General features: G+C 42.2%; 1 pseudogene; it reads left to right on the top strand.

Moving 5' to 3' along the window:
• Positions 1-11,351: 11,351 nt before the first annotated feature.
• Positions 11,352-13,102, top strand: LOC147904001 (24-methylenesterol C-methyltransferase 2 pseudogene; annotated as a pseudogene).
• Positions 13,103-16,018: the final 2,916 nt, after the last annotated feature.

The following is a 16,018-nucleotide window of genomic DNA, read 5'->3' as shown; positions in this document are numbered from 1 at the left end:
ACAAGAACCTAAGTATTGCAAGAATGGACCCATCCTTGACATCATCACCCTCTTAGTACTCTAATCTTTCCAATATCCACCAAAGGGTTTCAAGTGAGGAAAAGCAATACAAGCTCCCTATCATGGGGATAGCATCAGAAAAACCAGTTGTAGTAAAGGATCTCAAACACCTAGACATAATGTGGCTACCCCTAGAATAACATGGAGTGCCAACAAAACTCACCATCGATATGCTCAAGGAGTCTACAACAAGACCCTCCTCACTAAGGGTAGTAGCCCGCTCGAACAACCCCTTTTTATCTTCGTTGGTGACAAGGTATGCCACCCTGCTACTTTCTTGAAAATTGCCACCCCAAGAGCACTCACTTGCATGTATCATGATGTAGGTTTATATGAGTTTCTAGGTTAGGCAACTTACTGAACATTGGTTGATAATTCCTGCTCATTGATCTTAAGGCCCTTATCAATGGTCGGCACAAGGTCAACATGCACTAGTAGGATATTTCCAGTTCAAGGTCCAATAGTGAACACATGCATGACATTCCACCACATTTTTAGGAATGAAAGCATATGATTCAAGTCCCCCCCGCATAGTTTCATTTTCAGAGTGAACCCTTCTTCTTACTCACATCACCGAATCCACTTCTAGTAGTCAAACCAAGCTAAGTCAAAGTCACCAAAATGTCAAGAAATGTCAAAATTCCAAAAAATGCCAAAAAATGTATAAACAAAAAAACCCTGAAATAAGGCTAATTCAGTGCATGTTGAATTAGCTAATTTAGGATGCGTTGTATTTGCCCACTGCCCTATAAGGTTAACAATTTAGTGCCACATTGCATTAATTAGCCAGTGTCCTGATGGGTTAATAATCAATGCCCTATAGGGTTAACAATTTATCATTAATTAGCTAATGTCCTAGCGGGTTAATAACCCAATGTTCTAGCTAATTCAGCATACTATATTGGCTAATTCAATGCATGCTGAATTAAAAATCTATAATAAGGGAACCCTTGGCCCAAATCCAGTGTGTTAACAATTTTAATAGAACTTTGCAAAATTTTCTATAGAAATTTCCACAGTTCCTTGGAACTAATTCCTAGCCTTTCTAGCTCTCTAAAACTTTATGTACTCTGGTTCTGAGAGCTCTAAAAACTCCTTAGTGACCTCTTCTACATCTACTAGTCATTCAACTAGATAGAGTTTGAGACCTTGCATAAAGGTATAGCTAGCCTTGCCACTCCCTCTACAGTACTCACCTCCCCTTCCAACACTCTGTCTACCACTACAATTCCCCCTTCTTCTGCAACTCCAACTCCCTCCATTACCCCTCCATCACTCTTCCCCTATTAGGCCCAATCACAGATGAAGAGCTCCAGAGACTCAACCATAGCCTCAAGAATCAAGGCAGCAGCCCACAACCAGGCTTAGAACACTCCATGACAATGGGAAACATGGCCCCTCTTGGACAACAATGGTCGCCATGCCCTCAATGGAGTTATGATCTACACTTTATTCCATGATAATCCAATTTGGACTTCAAAACGATTTTCTTCCGTTAAACTACCCATTGCTTGACATTTCTAGCTTAACTAGGAGTGTTGAAGTTGGTGTATAGAAAGTGGTTTGGGACATAAAGGGAAGAGTGTTGTTGTTTCAGTTTGGAAAGCATTTTTTGTGAATGGAGCTTGTTTAATGTGGCTTTATGTTGTTAAATCGTAGGAGTGTGTACCTAAGAAGAATGTTAACTAGCTTGTGTAGAGGTGTGTACGTAAGAAGAATGCTAAGTAGCTTGCTCGTAGCTTGTGAGGTCAAACCTAATCAAATCAATCTATAAGTGAATTTTGAAATAGTTTAAAAGTAGACAGTTACATTGTAAAAAATGTCTCATTTGCACCTTAAAATGTGTTGTTTTTTGCATTAGGTAGGTAGAGTAAGGTAGTATAGCATCCCCCACACCCACAAATCCTAAACGAAAACTCTAGAAATCAAGAAAATCCCCAAAAGCCAGTCGACAAAACTGCATGTCTGTGTGTCACTGGGGGCATTGCCCCTAGACCCCCAGGATCGGAAGCATTGCCCTCGAATCCTCAAGGAGTATGTTGTTCCTTCTACCATTTCCTAACCATAAACGATCACCACGAGAGACCTCATCTAGTGTCAAAACTAGGATCCTACCAATGTCATGTGCTCACACCATGGCTTGTCCTCATAATGGGGGCCTTACAAAAAGGCACTATAGAACATTGGTGGTTACATATGAGAGGTGGGCATTGCACATATACCAACAACCTTTGCTTTAGCTCTTTCTGCCTTATGTTTGGCCCATTTGGTAGTAGCTCTAGATATCTCTTGTTGCCTTTGGTATTTTGCCTATTCTTTGGCTGTGGAGATGGGAGGAACTATGGTTGGAGCTGGCTGGGGTAGCGTGGGTTGTTTGGATCCAGGATATGTTTGATCAATGGCATGAAGGTCATAGGATTATTTATCTTCTACATGGGCTTGTGGCACTACTGGTGGAGTTCCTCGTAGAAGTAATTGGCCCAATTGGTGCAATATTGTACATGATCCAATAGTAGTTGGCCCACTTGGTGCGATATTGTGCATGATCCAATAGTCGGAGTAGCACGTTGGGCACAACTACCGTGTGGTGGTTTGCCATATCCACCCTTGTGAGAAACTACACAAGCATACTTGGCTAATCCCTAGTAATGGCACCAAAAATGTGTCATCTTGATGGTGACTCATGTCATGGGAAATCTCAACAATATGCTGAGGGCACTCCCTCCTCATCTCCCATGGTGAGGAACAATGCAAGGGCTCATCGTCCACGTGTGTCATGTAAGTAGCTTCTGGATTGTTGGACTATGACCCCATGAGAGGAAGAGGGGGAGGGGATAAGGAAGAAGAGAAGGAGAAGCAGAAGAGAAGAGGGGAACGAAGAAGAGGGAGAGGGAATGGCAATCACAAAGGCATCATGATAGGAAACAAGAGAACACTCAAGACAACTCATAGAAGAGGAGGAGAATGGGAAGAGAAGAGGGAGAGGGAGAGGGAAAGGGACAGGGAGAAGAGATCGGCAAACAAGGAACCATGATAGAAAACAAGATGTTTTGGGGTTCATATGGAACCCGCAAAAGTATTCCAGACTAATAGAACCTCAAAGTACAATGCACAACTCATAAACGGAATGTGGGATATCATTATGGATAGTGCATATAATACTTTGTCAGAATATCAATAAGAAACTCACAACACTATTCAGATTTGTAAAAAGAATAGATCAAGAGATATGGAAGAAAGCCTATCCATTTTGGAGTTTAAAATGCTTACAACAGTATATCAAAATCTCTCTCCATGCTCATAATCTCGAAACATCACGTTCTGGCCCTCATACGTTTCCAAGCGTGGATTGAAGAGGTACACCCGACAGGTGGTGACCCTTTGTATCTATAAGCATTTAACTATGCCTAAATATATCCAAAATACTATCCGGATAATATTTGCCTATCACTAGTATACCCGATGGATCGGAATTTTGAAAAAAAACCTAGACCGGAACCCACAGAAATGTTTCCATCAGAAAATCTTAATGCTTTCCATATAAGCCCTCTTCATGATGTAAACATCACATCAATAGAAGACTACGCTGGAATAGAGTGGTGCCCTACCATGATTCAAACTATTCCTATAGATACCTGCTTACATGTTTTACAAGAAAATATTCTGAGCCCAATCTTATTGTATTTCATAGCAAAAATTGAAACTATTTACAAAATATAAAGAAATTATGTTTGTATGTATCTGTGTTTAGAAACACAATTAGTGGATGTTTGGTAAAGATACTACTATGTTTAAAAAACATAGTTGTGGTGATTGTTTTGAAAGAAGTAAATATATACTAATCTTAAAATATCAAATTGGGTGAATTCCTTGGTGCTCACCTTTTTAGATTAGAAAGTCCATAACTTCTAACATTTGTAATTTTCTTGAAAAGTGTGCTTACAAAAATTCAATGCTAGCAATTTGTAACATTTGCAAGTATTTGAGACACACTAACATACGCAATACAAGGCATGTCTTAGGACTGTCAAGATTAGATGTTAGCCACCTTGCTGGTGGAGACAGAAGGGTCCATGTAGGATTTTGAGTTGGAAAAAGCTGAGGAGGCCAGAATCAAGCGCAGACAAACTTGGCTGGGGGGGGATTGCCCCTCGAAGGTGTTTTTCCAACAAGTAAAGAGGAAACAAGTTAGATAGATGATTGATAGGGTATAAGACGCTTAGGGCAACCTAATTACAAACTTATGGCATGTGAATAGCACCTTTTTAAAGGAATTGGGGGCTATTGAGGGTGAGGAGGCGATCAAGGACTCCATGGCGGTTGACAGTGCGGATGAGGTCCTAACAGGCCTTGAATGCAAGACTTTGGAGTATATCAAAGAATAGTACTGGCTAGACTCTTCTCTTTGATCGAGCTAGAGGAAGCATTAAAAGTCCTGGCCAAGGACATATCCCAGGCCCTGACAGCCTAACAATAGAGTTTCACTTGTAATTTTGGGACTTGGTCAAGAAAGACCTAGCTAATATTGCCAACAATGCAATAGAGGTGGTCTCCTTGATGGTAGATGTGAATGCAATCCTCATGAAGCTATTCCCTAAACGGTAAAACTACCTCAAAGTCGATGATTGGAGGCCGATCACCATGCTAAACACCTCATTTAAAATTGTAGCATGACGAAGGCCCTTTCACTCAAAATTAGGGATATTTTGTGCTAGCATTGTGGATCAGGAGCAAAATAGGTTTGTCAAAGGCAGAGACATCTTTGAGAATATACGAAACGTCTCCATAGCACTCAAATACCTAGCAAATTTGGCTCAAAAAGTCTTTTTTTGGGGTTCAACCTCGACAAAGCCTATGACAGTCTGCTAGGACTACCTTTTGGTGGTAGTGGAAAGACTTCGGTTGGGTTCAGGATTCCTGAGAATGGTGGTGAGTCTCTTTGCAAATGCCTCAACCATCTTATGTATCAATGGAGGAGCTATGGGGAACTTCCCACTTAGAAGGTTCATCAAACAGGGGTGCCCACTTGCACCTCTGTTGTTTGCAATTGGAACAGTCCCCCGAATTAAGATGATCAAGAGAGCAACACGGGAGGGTCTAATTCATTGGGTGGGTGTGTCTACCAATAGGAGGCTAGTTCCTCTCGCTACGGATGATATTATGGCCAGCTCTATCAAGAAGGAGTCTAGTGTCACCGATCTGTTGAGGATTCTCAAATGGTTTTGTAACACGTTGGGGTCTATGACCATTGGAACAAAATGTTACTGACTACGGGCATCCCCCAAAGTGGTTATGTGATCTATAGATGCAAATTGTCCAATGAGGCAATGTCATAAGGCATCTCGGTGCCCCCATCGGGACTCCACCAAAGGTTTGATTGGTTCATGAATGTCATTGAGGAAAAGCTGAGAAGATGGCAGGGACTCCGCATGGGCTAGAATGCAAGAATAGCAGTCATGCAGCATATTCTTGCAGCCACGACCTACGTGGCATCGGTGTGGAACTTCAAGAAGTCAAGTGGAATGATATTGAACGACTCTCCAGAGGTTTCGTATGGGCCGAGGAACGTGGAAAAAAGAAAGTGCCCCTTGGGAAGCACTTAAGGTCCCGACACTCCAAGGTGGGTTGGGCGTGCCCAACATCAGGGTGAAATGTTTTACTAATTGCCAAATGGTTTCCCTAGCTCCTGGAAAAGCAAGCTCCTTTGGATCGAGATGACAAAGTCTTTCATCAACAAAGGGCATAGCAAAGGGGTAGGAGCCTAGAAAGAGGTAGCTTGGTACGAGCAGTTGTTCTCTCAATTCCCAGTGTCAATCATCGAATCCGACCTGATACCAAGGTTGGTGGCAACATGGAAAATATGTGTGGGTTGCATGACTTGGAAAGGGCAGAGGGGTCTGAAGGGAGATGCCAGTATGAAGGAGAACATTTGGTGGAGCCTCGCCCCTCGGTGAGGGGGTGAGCTGTTTGCCATGATGGATATCGTTTGCCCCCGCAATGTCTCTAAGAAAGGCATCCGTGTCTGGCTAGATCTATGGGATCCTCACAAAGCAGACTAGATCTTGGTGGAAGCTCTGGGCGACAAATTCTCGCTCAAAAATGAAGAAGCCGTTCTAGTTCGTGTAGTGCTGGACTATACCCTTGATTGGTGGCTAACTAATGCTTGCCCTGTCTAAAGGGCGAATCAATGGCTGGTAGGGAAGCAATGCTTCCATAAGATCTCTGCCAAGGCAATGTATGCCAACTAATGCAAGAAATATCTCTAGTCCTTGACTTGAACAAAAAATGGACACTAAGGAGAGGTAAAGTCTGGTAGAAGGAAATACTAAAAGGTATCTTGAAGGCCTGTGTGGCGGGGAAAGCCTGCTTTCTAATGTTGAAAATTATCAACCAGTGGTTGCCTCTGAGAGGAAAGCTAGCTAAGAGATTCATGGTGAATCCATGCTGCCCTGTATGTGGTAAATCAATTGAGCTAGTCCGGCACCTAATATGGATCTGCGTAGTGACTAGAGATGTCTGGTTCAAGGTAGAGGCGGCCATCAGAAACTTGGGGCTAATGGCAAAATGCTTCCTGGGATCACAATGGAAACTCGGCCTCATGGATGATGTGTTGTGCTTTCCATCTACTTTTTGTGTTGGCCATACTTGAGATCTGCTATATGCATGCCCATGTGGGAAGTCAGAAACATGATTGTATTTCAATTGACAAAGTCCCCGTGGGGCAAAGAGAGTATGCCATCCTAGCATTGGTTAGGGTTAACCTGAGAGACACGAGTTGGCTAACTCAAGAAAAGGACCTAGTAGTTCGCAGATACATGTTGGTTCTCCACTCCTATTTGATGATTGGGTAATGAGTTCACTGCTTGCATAGGGGGCCACGGGCAAGTAGCCCTCATGTTGACTAGGTTTTGTATCATGGTCATTGCATTTTGCTTGGGTTGACTACCCACATAATATACACGGCATTTTGATTATTAAAAAATGCCGGCATTTTTCTTATTAAAAAAAAAAAACCCTTGAAACACACTACTATTCCTTGTCTCTTATCTATGAAAATGATTTAAAAAACATTATTTTGATAATAAATAGATTTCAACAAATCTATTTTGATAACAAATAGATTTCAACAAAAACAAAGTTTTAATAGAGTTGCTTGTTCAAAATGTTATGATGGAAAAAATAGATTAATCGAGGAGAATTCATAACTCTTTTAAGAACAATAGGTCCAGAATAGCATGATTGGTTGTTTTTCCTTACCAATTTATTATTTTTATTCTACCACACAAATGAAAATATGAACTTGTCCTAGGAGCTAAGAATACATGATATATATAAAGCACTTAAGTGACCCAAGTTATGAAGTTTTCCTATCATACGTAGGCATAAATGTGTGGTTTTTGTTTCATATCAATTTATTAAGGACTTGTGATTATGGCAAAGGCATCTCTTGGGTTAAAATACAATTTCTAAGATTTTAGCAAATGAGTCTTTATTCAAGGTTCATTCCTTAGCCTTTTTCTAACATGCACTAATGTAACTTATAGCTAAAACAACTAAGATGTTTTTGGCATGTAGTAAGTGACCTATATTTATTATCCCTTCAACAAATTTTTTGATGTTCACGCTCATAAATAATCTTTCAAGGTTAATGCCTTAGTGCTTTCAAAAACACATTAGGGTCTTGTGCAATTAACATGATCAAGGTGTTTCAAGCATGCACTAAGATTTTCCTAAAGATTATGCCTTTTATATATGCATTAAGATCTCATTTAAATAAGTAACCATGGCTACAAATTCCCATCAACAAAACTAGACATGCGTCATGTACACTAATGTCTTAAAATGCAAAACTTATTCATTCTTTGTCCATAGGATGCTCGATCTTTCAACAATAGAATTGTCTCATCATAGTTGATATACAATGATAACATAAGCATGTCCACTTTAAAGAGATTAGAGTTCATAACTAGGAGCTTATCAGCATGACAACCACATTTCTTCAAAAAACACTTAGGGGAACTTATTAAGCTTTGTTTGCATTCCAACATTAGTTCATATAAATTCCTTCCAATATCACTAGAAAACTTTTGGCAAGTATCCTTGAAAGTGCTCTTTGATATGAAAATCTAGAATATCAAAATAATTTTGTAAGAACTAGAGGGCATGGAAACTTTGTGCCATTGTATTGCATGTAGAAAACCTTCATGTTGCAATATACATGTTGGTAGCATGTTTTGCACTTTTTGTGCTTTATTGTTCTTGCAATATACATGTTGGTAGCATGTTTTGCACTTTTTGTGCTTTATTGTATATATTAAAAATCATGCGCACTCTCTATAAAAGTAAAGTGGAATATTTTCATAGAGTACCAACAAATTTGTTTATGAAAAGACCAAATGGTAGGAAAGTTTTACAAAACATTATGGAGCATCAAATAATCCTAGAACAACAAGTAACTTTTTTGTTAAGTCTCAATATAACTATTTGTTCAAAGTGACTTGATGGAGAATGCATATTCTAAAAAAAGAAACAAAATACCATAGGTTAATTACATTCTAACTTGTTTGTACTTATTGCCCTTTTTTACTACCAATAAAAGCGACCATGGAAAGCTTTGTCCTAGTATGAAAATACAAAAGGAAGGTTACAAGTCCCATTTTAATGAATTGTCCTTTTTTTGATAGTGTATGGTAGGTGAGATTTGGTTCCTTGTCAATTACAAAACTTGTGATTGTGGCTAAAAATATCTCATCTTTGGAAGATTATTCCTTAGTACTGTATCGATGGTGCTTTGCTTGCAAATATGTATGCATGATTGCACACACATTAATGCAATTCAACATTGCCAAAGTGCACCTTAAAAAACAAAAAAACCTGCTCTACTTAGGGGTGCTTATCCCAATAAATACAACTACAAAAAATGGGCAAAAGTGCATGCTGCTTTGAGAGGTTTGCTAGATCCATGCATGCCTAAAGTAATACAAGTGGGAAAGGGTTGGAGGTATGGAAGACTTGAATGGTGATGTGGGCTTGGTTGGAGAGTGACACATGCAAGAAGTGAAGAAACAAAGAGTAACAACGTTCTTTTTCAAATGCAATGAAATTCTGGGTTTGCTTTTCTATAAGGCTACTTTTTAATATAAAGTGAAAGAAGATGCTTAAAAGCAGAGGAGGGACCATCAAGGCTCTCTCTCCATGCATGCAACAACCATGGGAAAGAGGTATGAAATTTTGCTTTTGATGAGGGGATCTAATTCACATTAAAACAAGGGACAATGGTTTTGAGTCACAAAGTAGCTTTTGGTAAAGGGAGGGTCAAATTTTGACAATATGTGAATCAATAGTTTTATTGGTAAAGTTGATTTTGAAAGGACCGTAATAAACTGAAGTAAATGGCGAAGTCCCCCCAATTCAAAGTATATTAGTTAGAGGAAAAATGAGGATCGAAGGGGTGGAGAGGCAAGGGAAGGGGTAAAGAGGAGGGTGATTAATGAGGACATAACTCTATTTATGAGGGGAAGGGCCCACTCCCCTCTTATTTCTTATGAGGGTAAGAATTTATAATCCTCTACTTCTTTCATAACATCTTTGGATGTCTTGAGTTCATGTCCCCCCTTTGCGTGAAAATCTCAAACTTGGAACTACACCTTGATAAACCAATTGAATTTCTAAATTTTACAACAAATGCCTTCTCAATTACCTTTCACTTTAGGTTAGCTTAGTGTGTGAAATAATTTGTTGAGATTAAGGGCCTTTAGATTAGGGGTGTATGGACACCATTAGATGATTAATTAATGAACTAAACTAGTAGTAATACATGGACATTAAGGGAAGGTGATTTGAAAGGGTTCATAGCAGCCCTTTTTTACAAAAATAATTAAGACTACATCGAGACTAAGGGTGTTTATGATGGACATGTTTTATTAGAAATATCTAAGCAGCTTATTTTTCTAGGTAACAAGTCCTCCAAGTGTCCAGCCCAACCTTAGTGCACATTCCAATGAGTGGATAGAAGAGGGGAGGTTGGCTATTAGTAGTAAATTATGTGGGATCGGCAAGGAGGAGCACTCTTGCGTGGCTTGCTAACGTATTGGGAGGAATTTGTCACACGGAATCTGGAGGTTGTTAGATGACAAGACACCTTGTCAAAAGTCATAGGTATTTCAAGGATATCAAGGTGAATGTTGATGACTTTTTACACCACATTGGAGATCTGCTCTATTTTGCTACCCGTCGATATTAGGATGGCCTTACTTATTAGCAACAAGAATGGCCTCTTAGACCTAGGTAATGATGATATGATACTAGCTCTTAGCCTTACAGAAGTTCTTGGGTCAGGCAAAGGCAAAGCATGAACCTTGCAAGGTGCACACATGCTCAAGGAATTAGGAGCAAAAGTCTCATTTTCCTTAGGCTGTACATACACAAAGCATTATAACATTGGATGCAAGGCTTGGAACAAGCAGATTGCATAGTCGTAGCGTTTGGGTTTAGTTGAAGAATACGCGTTTCGTCATGGAGGGCATTGATTGCTACAAGAAAATGCACAATTGAGCTAGTTTTGGGGTTGTGCAGATTACAACTACTAAGCTACCATGACTGATATCATTCATGCACTGTATAATGGAAGGTTGATGTGTCCCTATAAGGGCCTTGGCATATGGGTTGGTTTAGGATGAGAATAGCATGGGTTTTGTAATATCTTCTCTAAAGCCATTCTCAAGCAGAATAAAATGGGATAAATGCACTTTCCCCAAATCTTGGACCAAGGCCTTAGGCCCCCAAGGGAAAGTATGGGTTTATTAAAAACGGAAGGAAAAGTATGGGTTAATAAAAAATGGAAGGAAAAGTGGTTATTTCCATCCTAGTTGATCTTAGTCCCACTGTACATTATAATGCACATGCCAGCGATTCTGCAAGGCTTGCCATCATCAAAGCAACTTGCAGGGTGGGAGAGAGGAATACTCGAGGTGAGGTTCACCTTGCAGTCCGCCCAAAATGTTGTGAAAGGTGTGACGGGTGGGCCATGTGGAGACACGAGGCAAGAGCATGGGCGAGGGGGGAGGGGAGGCAAGTTGATGCAACCGGGCCTCTTGGAAAGTATGTGGCCAAGGATGTCACCACCACTCACAAATGCACACACACACACACACACTTTTTTTTTTGGTGAGAAAACACACACACACACACACATATATATATGAGCATAAAGGTGGGAATGTGCTTCTTCTATCTAAGGTGGTGGTGGTAATAATAAAGCATTATTGTCGTCTACAAAAGGTTCTCTTCATCTTCATGTTTCCTTGCTCTGCTTGTGCATCTCTCTCTCTTTTGCTTGGCCATAGCCTCATCATCCACTCCAAAGCTCCTATTTTACAGTTGGGCAACACAGCTTTCGGAAAGCTCTTCGCTGAAGAGGCTCTTTGCAAGCAAGAGAGTTTTCAGCCATGGCGAGCCAGCTCGCTGCCTTCTCCCTCCTCCTCGCTTCCCTTGCCTTCGCAGCCTGCATCTACTGGTTGCTGTGCTTGCTTGGCTCCGCTGAGCAGCGCGGCAAATCGGCTCTTTCCCTCGGTGGCGGCTCCATCGCTCGCGAGCACGTCGCCGGTAACTACAAAGAATACTCTGCCTTCTTCAATAAGCCCCAGCAGATCGAGGCCAAAGATCGCGTCCCCAAGCTCGTCGACACCTTCTATAACCTCGTCACCGATATCTACGAGTGGGGTTGGGGACAGAGCTTCCACTTCTCTCCTGCAGTTCCCGGCAAGTCTCACCTCGAAGAGACGCGGCTCCATGAGCAGAGGGTTGTCGATCTGCTCAAGATCAAGCACGGGGATAAGGTCCTCGACGCCGGCTGTGGAGTCGGAGGCCCAATGCGCACTATTGCTGCTTACTCCGGCGCTAATGTCGTCGGCATCACCATCAATGACTACCAGGTAGGTCGTGCCCGGAGCCACAACAAGAAAGCTGGCCTCGATCACCTCTGTGAAGTTGTATGCGGAGATTACCTGCGCATGCCTTTCTCTGACTGCTGCTTCGATGGGGCGTACTCTATCGAGGCCACCTGCCATGCCCCTCAGCTGCGAGACGTATACGAAGAGATATTCAGGGTTCTCAAACCCGGACAGCTTTACGTCTCCTACGAATGGGTCACGACTCCAATGTACTCCTCCGATAATGCGGAGCACGTTGAGATTATACACGGCATTGAACACGGTGACGCTCTCCCTGGGTTGAGGAACTTCAAGCAAATCGTGGAGATTGCGAAGGAGGTGGGTTTTGAGGTGCTGGAGGAGAGAGACCTAGCTCTACCTCCTGCATATCCTTGGTGGAGTAGATTGAAGATGGGTCGGATCGCATACTATAGGAATCACATCGTTATTGCACTGCTGTCTTTCCTTGGGATTGCTCCGAAGGGGGTAGTCGATGTGCATGAGATGTTGTTTAACACTGCTGCGTACCTCACACGCGGTGGTGAGACTGGCATCTTCACCCCCATGCACCTGTTATTGTGCCGTAAACCGGCCACTGCCCAATGATCAGCTTAATTGTTTCCTCAACACATCCCTTGGAAGTCAGGTAGGTGATGGATTTTGGAAACCTCAGTATATATTTGGAGGCATGGAAGATGACGAACGGCCCCTCGCGAGTACACATCAGGGGCCATGTTTAGACGTGCTGCTAAGGTAGCACATCTACTTTGGCGTCATACCGCACGCCAAATTCAAGTTGGCAGCGGGTGCCTGCACTGGTCCGAGTTTCAAGACGCGGTATTGTGCTACACGACTCTGCCAGCAAGAGTCAAGAGTCCTTCATGAATCGGTGTCTTCGCTAAAATTGCACCGATTTTTTGTATTTTTCCTGTCGCTTGAACCGAATAAATAACTTCTGCAGAACTTGGCAAAATGTACACTTTGGATGGATCGTCTTCTCTGATGTATTACCGAGCTGGTACTCGTTTTATAGGTTTGGTGCTTTTTCAATACTCTTGGTGTAACTAAATCATCCTGGTTTTGACAGGTGAACGTTGAATGGAAGTGAGTTATTACAGAAAGTTATGGTAGTTTGAGAGGCTTGCTTCGCCAATGCTGAGCTCTCTTAATATATATACCCATGGTTGCAAGAGCCCTTGTGCAAGTAAATTAGGAAATTCTGGGCCATAGAAGGATGGTCAAAATTGAAAGAGCTCTTGTGCAAGTAAATTAGGGATTTCTGGGTCATAGAAGGAAGGACTTGATCTGCCTAAGCACAACAGTAGGGTGCGCCGCCCCGCACCTTAGCTATTTTAAGCGCTGTCTCCTAAGTGAAATTAGTGTCCCAGGGACCCATCAGCACTAGGCTTCCATTCCTTAAGATTGCTTAGATTTATTTGAACGTTGAGAATCCCTGTCATGATGAGTGATGTAGCAATCCTTCCCTTCAACCCATATCTTTTCAATTCTAAGAACCTTCTCTCACTGGAAGCCTATACACGTATCACTACGGCTACAAATTCGACACGGATTACATCTTATGAACAGAACAGTAAATTGATTGCACACCTAAGCGTTACTGCGGAAATGACAGTAGTTAAGATCAGGAATAATAGATATTTTCATAGAGGATCCCTGCCATGATCGGTGATAAAACATATTCTATGCTGGGAAAGCTTTAGTTTGTTCCTTTTCTCATGCTGCACTTTCTTAAGGCCTATCCTTCCTGGAAACTTGACCTAACCTCACTGTATTTCGACCAAGATTTCTCTAAGCAGTTAAAAAAAGAGAATAAAGTTTCTTACCTGTATCCGTCATCCATTGTTGTCAAAGATATTATGAAGTTGGTGTTTCTTGTGTTGTTCTCCTAAGCATTCGACAATCTTGAGTATTATGGAAAGACCACAATGTCTTGGAGATAGCGTAATTACTTGAGCGACCTGTATGATCTAGGGGATTCTTGCTTTTGAAAGTCTGGAAGTGTCTGGCCCTCTGGTTTAAGTGTCTCAGAGGATTCATGTGCTATTATGCAGACATCCTCACCTTCTTTAAATTAAGCTTCTTTTCTATAACAATCTATGACCTTTTGCTCTATTGTGAACTTTCTTAATAATGTCTTTGAAACGTGTTGTAGAAGTGTTGGGCACACTGCAACCTTGTTGCAAACTGAGATATGATTATAGAAGAAGGGTTTTTGTCATTGTGATATTTAGAAGAATATGATTTCTATTCTTAATTTGGCATCTTTCAGAGCATATTTCTATACTTGAATCGTCATTTTAAGTCTTTTAGAAAGTAGATGTCTTTGTTGTGCTGTTCTGGTATTTTCTTTTAGTCTATTTAATAAGGTACCTACATTCTATAGTCTGAAAATTAAGATGGTACACGGCCAACATCGTTTAAGTCTGAGGGTCTTTTGTTTTTTATTTAAACTCCTTGATGAGGGCCATGCCCTCACGATATACCGCCCTTCCTAGCAGCCTTGGCCTTGGCTGATCCCATTGCCTTGTGGTTCAATTGAGCTCGTGTGAGTTCCTCGGCTATCGATATCTTGGTCCCTTTCTTCTTGTAAGATTGACAAAGAAGCTTGGTTCATATATCCCGTGTGCTGAGTGTTATTATGGCACGCCCTCTAGAGTAGCAAATATTAGTTGTGGAATCTGTCCTGTCTTCGTCTTTGTCTTCTGGCCATTCAGTGCTTGGGGCTGCTGCTTTGATATGTGCTCATTGTATGCATCCTCTTCTTTCAACTAGCCTTTACAACTGTATGTTCCAACCTCATTCATTCGGAATAGCAGGATTTGAACCTGCAACCTCCATCACCCCAATATGGCACGCTACTGAGTAAAGAACAAGTATTGTATGGAGGGAGAACCCTCACTACCGAAGTGCTGTACCAGACCGAACCGGGCTGAGAACTAACTGAAGGAGGGTTGGAAGGGGCTGCTGGGTTGCTGCAGACTCTCCTGTCCTGATCCAATCTCTAAGGGTTGCTGCTGGCTGAAGGTTGGAACCTGTAGGATTGGATGAAGAATGAGGGACAAGGGGTTGCCTTTTATAGGCCCCCTCAGGCCCTAAATTGGCTGACTGGCTGTCATATCCCCACCGAGGAGCAGCCTGATGCCGCGCGACTGCACCGACCAGCCTACTGGCGTGGCTTGACTGCCACATGGCAGTCGGGTAGTACTGACTTCAGCAATGATGTGGCTTGACTGCATGGCACTGACACTGTTCTGCTGCCTGTGTGGCTGCTGCGCTGGCAATAGCCAGCATGGCCATGTGCTGCAGATGCCCGTGATATCCCCTTTTGCTGAAACTTGAACCACGGTATGGAAAAGGCCTCCTTGTATGCTGTGAGGAGATCTGGATAATGCATGAAAAAATCCTCTTCCATCCATGGTGCCTCGTGGGAGCCCCTGTGCTTGAACTTCACTCATTGCATACAAGCATAGTCAATTGCCTGTCCCTCACTTGAACTAATAAAGCAAGATCTGCTCAGGCTCAATTACCTCGGGGATGCTCCACATCTGGAACTGCTGCTGGGTCCAAATACGGCTTGAGTCATGACACATGAAAAATGGGTCGCATGGTCCATGTCGAAGCTAACTACAACTTCATGGCCACATCATTTACAATTTTGATTATCGGAAAGGGGCCAAAGCTTCGATGAGAGAGCTTCGGGCACGTCTTCCCAATCTGCTTTAGGCCCTTCTTCATGATCCAGAGATAGACCCACTGCCCTTCCTTGTAACTCACATCACGCTGGTGCTTGTTGTCTTGTGTTGGGTAGGTGACTCCACGATGTGCTCATAGGTCTTTGTGATGTGATCGGCCTTGTATACCTTCTCTGATGTTTTGGTGAGAAGGGACTTGAGTTTCTTATTGAAAGCTGCTTCACAGGGAGTTTGACCCACACTGGAAGAATGGGTGTCGTTCAGGATCCCTTGAACTAGGGGTACCCAGGGGGACTGAGCATCTGCAACATAGCA

This window comes from Dipteris shenzhenensis, chromosome 3, assembly GCF_047967505.1.
Source record: "Dipteris shenzhenensis isolate YYH24624 ecotype China chromosome 3, Dip_SZ_1.0, whole genome shotgun sequence".
NCBI classification, from domain to species: domain Eukaryota; kingdom Viridiplantae; phylum Streptophyta; class Polypodiopsida; order Gleicheniales; family Dipteridaceae; genus Dipteris; species Dipteris shenzhenensis.
The sequence above is the reverse complement of the archived record's forward strand: the minus strand, read 5'-3'. Positions and strand labels throughout refer to the sequence as shown.